The sequence below is a fragment of the Scyliorhinus canicula genome, chromosome 17 (genome assembly GCF_902713615.1).
Source record: "Scyliorhinus canicula chromosome 17, sScyCan1.1, whole genome shotgun sequence".
In the NCBI taxonomy this organism is placed as follows: Eukaryota; Metazoa; Chordata; class Chondrichthyes; order Carcharhiniformes; family Scyliorhinidae; genus Scyliorhinus; species Scyliorhinus canicula.
Genome location: NC_052162.1, coordinates 105,667,013 through 105,675,699, shown reverse-complemented (window position 1 = coordinate 105,675,699; position 8,687 = coordinate 105,667,013). Strand labels below are relative to the sequence as shown.

Here is an 8,687-nt window from a genome sequence, read left to right as displayed (position 1 = left end):
CACTGGGAGAAAGTGCAAATTACTCAGTCACCCGAAGCTGGAATTGAACCCGGGACGCAAGAGCTGTGAAGCAGCAGTGCCACCATGTATGGTGAACCAGCCCAGAGACGCTGGTTTGCTATTCAAATGTTCTCTGCTGCGAACTGAACATTGAATTGCAGAGTTCCTCACACGTTGCAGCAAAACCACTACTCCAGGTGAGGATCGAACTCACAACCTCGGCATAGCTCGCTGTCTGCACTGCTGTATAAGTACCGCGCGCTAACCGATTGCGCCACTGGAGCCCTCAATATGCAGCAGTTCTTCAAAGTTTGGGAATCCATTGAATTTTGTACCGCAGATCTCCGTGAATCCTCAGATCTTGCAGATATTGAAGCGTCGGATGGAGAGATTGTTGGACCCGAAGGGAATTAAGGTTATCGGGATCGTGTTGGGAATTGGTTTTAAGGCTGGGGATTCGCTGAGATCTTATTAAGTGTCAGAGGAAGCGCAAGGAGGCTATTGGTCGATTGCAGCTCCTTAATTTATATTTTATTTCAATGGCATTAGAGCAAACAGAATGGTAAACAGAAAATCCCGACGCTGGTCGTCTGGCGAAGTGGTCCAATGATGTGGAAATGCCGCCATTGGACTGTGGTGGGCACAGGATGAAGTCTTACAACACTAGGTTAAAGACCAATAGGTTTATTTGGAATCACTAGCTTTAGGAGCGGAGGTTTAAACTGATGTTGTAAGACGTCTTACAAGTGGTCCAAAGCAGTGGATTTCGATCCCTGCCTCCATAGCAATGTTGGTTTGATTCCCACTGCTGTCAAAGTTTCATGCAGTTTAACTGTGGTGACTGAATGTGCTGTTCTGCACAATCAGTGCCAACCCAAAGTTATGATGTGGAGGTGCCGGCGTTGGACTTGGGTGAGCACAGTGAGAAATCTTTCAACACCAGGTTAAAGTCCAACAGGTTTGTTTCAAATCACTAGCTTTCGGAGCACTGCTCCTTCCTCAGGTGAATGAAGAGGTATGTTCCAGACACATATATAAAGAGACAAACTCAAAGATGCAAGACATGCTTTGAATGCGAGCAACTGCAGGTAATTAAGTCTTTAGAGATCCCGAGATCTGTAAAGACTGTAAAGATTCGGACCTGAACCCAAAGTTAATCCAATTGTGCAGCTCCTGCTTTTAACAAGTACAACGAAGAACCACAAATTCACTAACAATTATTTCGAAGGCAGGGCAGTGACATTGGGTCAGCTGCTATTTCAGTGCCCAGTAGCTCAGTCGTAAGAGCCTGAGATTCGGATTGTGGTTTGCAGCCCCACGTTTGGCGCAGTTGTTTCAACGTTGCTGCTTTTGTGAATGAACTCCAGCTCGCCATTCCACCCGGAGTGTCATCACTCAAACTTAGTCTTGCCTCCATCCCGCTTTGTTAGTATCAGGGTTACTAATTTATGAGTGGAAACTACTTCTGTGTCTCGGGAAGTCGGAGAGTTGAATGTTTAATTCAGCAAGATCTTAGGATCAAGGAGCTGCCAGATGCAAACAGGCAGTTGGCGATCCCGAGCTTAGCCTCGAAAGTAGGAACAGGCAGTGTAGGACACAAGGTATTGAGAAGAAATGGAGTTTACAGATAATAAATAGGAAATAGGAATGTGCGCAGTGCCACATATTCACAGTCACAATCTCCTTCCAGTCTTCTGCATGTTGCTCGGTTTGTCGTCTTTAATGTCTTGCTACAGCTTTTCAGGTTCTGATGAGACCACATCAGGAACATCGTGTCAGTTTCGGTCTCCACATTGAAGAGACTATACAAGGGGGCATAACGATAAGATTCAGAGTGCGAGATATAGGAGGGATATCCGATGTTGGTTCTTTGCTCCGAGAGTGGATAGGGTGTGGAATGGACTGCCTGCTGTGATAGTGGGGTGGAACACTTTAGGAACTTTCAAGCGGTCTTTGGATAGGACCATGGCTACAGCTGTCATGATGCTAATTTTAATGACATAAAATCATAGAATTATCTTACACAGACTGGAGCCTAAATCCTCCCCCTTAGCCCAATCAGTCACGTTACCACGTCTCATTATCGATTGAATGAAATTAAATGTAAACATTCCCAAAGTTCCCAAGTGATTTTCCTGTTACACTTCTTCTTTCGTTTATTACCAAGGATTCAGTCAGAAATGGAACATGGAAAGTAACACTGGGGTGAAACCATTCACTTGCACTCAATGTGACAAGAAATTCACGCAGTTATCCAACCGATTGCCAGTCCAACAAATTCACACTCGGGAGAGACTGTTCACCTGCGCCCAGTGTGAGAAGGGATTCACTTAGTTCTGCTCCCTGATGTCACACCAACAAGTCCACACTGGGGAGAGGCTGTTCACCGGCTCAGAGAGTGGGAAAGGATTCACTGCCTCATTCCACCTGCTGAGGCATCAGCTAGTACATACTGAGGTGAGAGCTTTTTAATGCCCAGACTGCGAACGTGCTTTAAATCTTCAGGTTGGTGGTTCGAGGCCACCCAGGGACGGCTTTTTTGCTGTTTTCTCCCCATCAGCATTCATTGTTCACAGTTCTGGGTTGTTATTGGGTCCTTGGGCAAAATATGTCTCAAGTGTTAACGGCTCTACTGTGATCCGGTGTTACCAAAATAATTTAGTCAATGAATATTCATGAGAAACATATTACATGTAATAAAATATGTATTTCAAATATGCGATTAAACTTGATATACTGACATAAAGGTTTACATGTTGGCTGATCTTCCTACACAATTCCATCTTCCCACAGCTCACCTTCATTTCCGAATAGAACGAAAAGCTTGTCTATCCCAACCTGAAATGTGTTCAATGATGGAACATGCACAACCCTCTGGTGTGGAGAAGTTCAAAGATTCACAACCTTTTGAGTGAAGTAATGTCTCCTCATCTCAGTCACGAATGAACAGCCCCCTATCCTGAGACTCTGCCGTAGTGTTTAGATTCCCTGACCAGTGGAAACAATCTCTCAGCGTCCACCCTATCAAACATATTCACAATTGTGTGGGTTTCTTTGAGATCACCTCCCAGTCTTCTAAACTCCAGGGAATTTCAGCCCAAATTTCTCAGCCCCTTTACATAGGAAAACCCTGTCATCCAGAGAAGAATCTCGTGAACCTTTGCTGTACCACCTCGAATGCAAGTATATTGTCCATTCAATGTGGAGACCGAAACTGCACACAATATTCCAGATTTTGCCTCATCAGAACCTGAAAAGATGCAGCAAGACTTTAAGTACGACAAAGCTTAGCAACATGCAGAAGACTGGAAGGAGATTGTGACTGTGACTAATTAGCACTGCACACATTCCTGCATCAGTGTCCGGGGGGACCAGGAAGATGAGATCCTGGTGTGGTTTTACCTTCTCATCTGTAAACTCCATCTCTTCTCAATACGTTGTGTCCTACACTGCCTGTTCCTGCTTTCGAGGCAAAGCTTGGGTTCGCCAACTGTCTGTTTGTATCAAGCAGCGCATTGACCCTGGGATATGGACGGACAGAGGGATCTGGATAGGTGAGGTAGCGACAGAAGCAGAAAGAGGTGTGGCATGAATGTGTTTGGAATTTCATGTGTGTCAGTTACTTCCAGTGATGAATATCTGCCGTATGTTGTCTTGAATGTTTCACAGGAGCCGCAGTGATAAGGGTGGTGAGTTTTGGAAATTGTAATTGATGCATTAGTACTGTCTCACCTCACTGTCACTGTCACTTCCAGCTGAGAGCAATCGGTGTTGCCATTGGCTGCAGAAGTCACTTGTATTACAGCTGTCATGGCATATTGTCGGAGATACTTGTCTCGAGTGCAAAAGGTCAGAAATGAAAAGTAAATGCTCTCCTTGATGAACTAAGTGAAAATGAAATGAAAATCGTTATTGTCGCGAGTAGGCTTCAATGAAGTTACTGTGAAAAGCCCCGAGTCGCCACATTCCGGCGCTTGTCGGGGTGGCTGGTACGGGAATCGAACCGTGTTGCTGGCCTGCTTGGTCTGCTTTAAAAGCGAGCGATTTAGCTGAGTGAGCAAAACCAGCCCCTGCAAATGAATAAACTTTCATTCCCTGACCGGGAATCGAACCCGAGCCGCGGCGGTGAAAGCGCCGAATCCTAACCACTAGACCACCAGGGACGCTGGCCTAATTCAGCGGGACGTTGCCCCAATTCTCTGGTGATCTCGTTGATTCGACCCTGGAACCACTCCGGCCTGGGCACGAGTCCATCAAGCTGATAAGCGAACCTGAACTGCTTCCTGATTGAATCGATAATCAGTGGAATGAGAGCTGCATTTCCCCATCGGGGCTGGAAATGCTACATGCGCAGCAGGTCGGAAACAAATCCAGAGGAGAAGGACACTGATAGGCTTCAACGAACTGACCATGGCGATTGTGCAGTGAGGTAAAATCTGGGTGGCAATTGATCAGATTTTACAGATCGCACTGACACAATTATCTCCCAGATATGGGTCCACATTTAATTCAAAATGACAAGAGAGCATTAAAATCTCCGACTTCCAATGACATAGAGGCAATTTTCACTCATAAACCAGTAACTGTGGTACCAAGAAAGCGGGATGGAGACAAGACTAAATTTGATTGGTGACACTCCGGCAGGAATGGAGAGCTGGAGTTCATCCTTGAAAGCAGCAACGTTTAAACAATTGCGCCAAACGTGGGGCTCCAAACCACAATCCGAAACTCAGGCTCCAATGACTGAGCTAGTGGGCACTGGAATAGCAGCTGAACCAATGTCACTGCCCTGCCTTCGCAATGATTGTTGCGAATAGTGGTTCCTTGTTCTACTTGTTAAAAGCAGGAGCTACACAACAGGATCAACGTTGAGTGACACTGGTTCTGCAGAAGAGAACAATCAACTCAGCGAAACTGCATGAAACTTTCACAGCAGTGGGAATCAATCCCACATTGCTATATAGACTGGAATCGAAATCCTCTGTCTTGCACCTCTTGTAAGAAGTCTTACACCAGGTTAAAGCTGTGCTCCGAAAGCTATGATTCCAAATAAACCTATTGTACTTTAACCTAGTGTAACAGGAGTGCAGAGTACTGGGCTAATGGCAAGATTCTTGGTAATGTAGATGAACACAGAGATCTCGGCATCCAGGTACATAAATCCCTGAAAGTTGCCACCCAGGTTAATAGGGCTGTTAAGAAGGCATATGGTGTGCTAGCTTTTATCAGTAGGGGGATTGAGTTTCGGAGCCACGAGGTCATGCTGCAGCTGTACAAAACTCTGGTGCGGCCGCAGCTGGAGTACTGTGTGCAGTTCTGGTCACCACATTATAGGAAGGATGTGGAAGCTTTGGAACGGGTTCAGAGGAGATTTACTAGGATGTTGCCTGGTATGGAGGGAAGGTCTTACGAGGAAAGGCTCAGGGACTTGAGGTTGTTTTCGTTAGAGAGGAGAAAGCTGTGCGTTGACTTAATAGAGACATATAAGATCGTCAGAGGGTTAGATTGGGTGGACAGTGAGAGACATTTTCCTCGGATGGTGATGACCAACACGAGGGGGCATAGTTTTAAATTGAGGGGTGGTAGAAAAAGGACAGATGTCAGAGGCAGTTTCTTTACTCAGAGAGTAGTAGGGGTGTGGAACGCAATGCCTGGAACAGGAGTCGACTTGCCAAATTTAAGGGCATTTAAGTGGTCACTGGATAGACATATGGATGAAAATGGAATAGTGTAGGTCAGATAGGCTTCAGATGGTTTCACGGGTCGGTGCAACATCGAAAGCTGAAGGGCCCGTACTGCGCTGTAATGTTCTATGTTGTAAGACTTCTCCCTGTGCCCAACGCAGCCCAACGCCAGCATCTCCATATCCGTGTTTGTCTTGGCCATACTACCAGATTCTGGATTTTTTCTGACACTGGGAGGAAGTGCAAATTGCTCAGTCACCCGAAGCTGGAATTGAACCCGGGACGCGAGAGCTGTGAAGCAGTAGTGCCAACATGTGTGGTGAACCAGCCCAGAGACGCTGGTTTGCTATTCAAATGTTCTCAGCTGCGAACTGAACATTGAATTGCAGAGTTCCTCACACGTTGCAGCAAAAACAACTGCTCCAGGTGAGGATCGAACTCACAACATCGGCATAGTTTGCTATCTGCACTGCTGTATAAGTACCGCGCGCTAACCGATTGCGCCACTGGAGCCCACAATATGCAGCAGTTCTTCAAAGTTTGGGAATCCATTGAATTCTGTACCGCAGATCTCCGTGAATCCTCAGATCTTGCAGATATTGAAGCGTCGGATGGAGAGATTGTTGGACCCGAAGGGAATTAAAGGTTATCGGGATCGTTTTGGGAATTGGTTTTAAGGCTGGGGATTCGCTGTGATCTTATTAAGTGTCAGAGGAGGCGCAAGGAGGCTTTTGGTCGATTGCAGCTCCTTAATTTATATTTTATTTCAATGGCATTAGAGCAAACAGAATGGTAAACAGAAAATCTCGAATCTGGTCGTCTGGCGAAGTGGTCCAATGATGTGGAAATGCCGCCTTTGGACTGGGGTGGGCACAGGATGAAGTCTTACAACACTAGGTTAAAGACCAATAGGTTTATTTGGAATCACTAGCTTTAGGAGCGGAGGTTTAAACTGATGTTGTAAGACGTCTTACAAGTGGTCCAAAGCAGTGGATTTCGATCCCTGCCTCCATAGCAATGTTGGTTTGATTCCCACTGCTGTCAAAGTTTCATGCAGTTTATCTGTGGTGACTGAATGTGCTGTTCTGCACAATCAGTGCCAACCCAAAGTTATGATGTGGAGGTGCCGGCGTTGGACTTGGGTGAGCACAGTAAGAAATCTTACAACACCAGGTTAAAGTCCAACAGGCTTGTTTCAAATCACTAGCTTTCGGAGCACTGCTCCTTCCTCAGGTGAATGAAGAGGTATGTTCCAGACACATATATAAAGAGACAACTCAAAGATGCAAGACATGCTTTGAATGCGAGCAACTGCAGGTAATTAAGTACTTTAGAGATCCCGAGATCTGTAAAGACTGTAAAGATTCGGACCTGAACCCAAAGTTAATCCAATTGTGCAGCTCCTGCTTTTAACAAGTACAACGAAGAACCACAAATTCACTAACAATTATTTCGAAGGCAGGGCAGTGACATTGGGTCAGCTGCTATTTCAGTGCCCAGCAGCTCAGTCGTAAGAGCCTGAGATTCGGATTGTGGTTTGCAGCCCCACGTTTGGCGCAGTTGTTTCAATGTTGCTGCTTTTGTGAATGAACTCCAGCTCGCCATTCCACCCGGAGTGTCATCACTCAAACTTAGTCTTGCCTCCATCCCGCTTTGTTAGTATCAGGGTTACTAATTTATGAGTGGAAACTACTTCTGTGTCTCGGGAAGTCGGAGAGTTGAATGTTTAATTCAGCAAGATCTTAGGATCAAGGAGCTGCCAGATGCAAACAGGCAGTTGGCGAACCCGAGCTTAGCCTCGAAAGTAGGAACAGGCAGTGTAGGACACAAGGTATTGAGAAGAAATGGAGTTTACAGATAATAAATAGGAATTAGGAATGTGCGCAGTGCCACATATTCACAGTCACAATCTCCTTCCAGTCTTCTGCATGTTGCTCGGGTTTGTCGTCTTTAATGTCTTGCTATAGCTTTTCAGGTTCTGATGAGACCACATCAGGAACATCGTGTCAGTTTCGGTCTCCACATTGAAGAGACTATACAAGGGGGCATAACGATAAGATTCAGAGTGCGAGATATAGGAGGAATATCCGATGTTGGTTCTTTGCTCCGAGAGTGGATAGGGTGTGGAATGGACTGCCTGCTGTGATAGTGGGGTGGAACGCTTTAGGAACTTTCAAGCGGTCTTTCGATAGGACCATGGCTACAGCTGTCATGATGCTAATTTTAATGACATAAAATCATAGAATTATCTTACACAGACTGGAGCCTAAATCCTCCCCCTTAGCCCAATCAGTCACGTTACCACGTCTCATTATCGATTGAATGAAATTAAATGTAAACATTCCCAAAGTTCCCAAGTGATTTTCCTGTTACACTTCTTCTTTCGTTTATTACCAAGGATTCAGTCAGAAATGGAACATGGAAAGTAACACTGGGGTGAAACCATTCACTTGCACTCAATATGACAAGAAATTCACGCAGTTATCCAACCGATTGCCAGTCCAACAAATTCACACTCGGGAGAGACTTTTCACCCGCGCCCAGTGTGAGAAGGAATTCACTTAGTTCTGCTCCCTGATGTCACAGCAACAAGTCCACACTGGGGAGAGGCTGTTCACCGACTCAGAGAGTGGGAAAGGATTCACTGCCTCATTCCACCTGCTGAGGCATCAGCTAGTACATACTGAGGTGAGAGCTTTTTAATGCCCAGACTGCGAACGTGCTTTAAATCTTCAGGTTGGTGGTTCGAGGCCACCCAGGGACGGCTTTTTTGCTGTTTTCTCCCCATCGCATTCATTGTTCACAGTTCTGGGTTGTTCTTGGGTCCTTGGGCAAAATATGTCTCAAGTGTTAACGGCTCTACTGTGATCTGGTGTTACCAAAATAATTTAGTCAATGAATATTCATGAGAAAAATATTACATGTAATAAAATATGTATTTCAAATATGCGATTAAACTTGATAACCTGACTTAAAGGTTTAAATGTTGGCTGATCTTCCAAC

General features: G+C 45.5%; 3 non-coding genes across 3 annotated transcripts; all 3 read right to left on the bottom strand.

The window, feature by feature from the left end:
* Positions 1-189: 189 nt before the first annotated feature.
* Positions 190-284, bottom strand: trnai-uau. Its single transcript has 2 exons — positions 247-284; positions 190-225 (listed from the first exon to the last, which is right to left on the bottom strand). It is a non-coding gene; the product is annotated as a tRNA-Ile (tRNA).
* Positions 285-4,091: 3,807 nt separating this feature from the next.
* On the bottom strand, positions 4,092-4,163 carry trnae-uuc. Its single transcript has one exon. It is a non-coding gene; the product is annotated as a tRNA-Glu (tRNA).
* Positions 4,164-6,102: 1,939 nt separating this feature from the next.
* trnai-uau lies at positions 6,103-6,197 on the bottom strand. Its single transcript has 2 exons — positions 6,160-6,197; positions 6,103-6,138 (listed from the first exon to the last, which is right to left on the bottom strand). It is a non-coding gene; the product is annotated as a tRNA-Ile (tRNA).
* Positions 6,198-8,687: the final 2,490 nt, after the last annotated feature.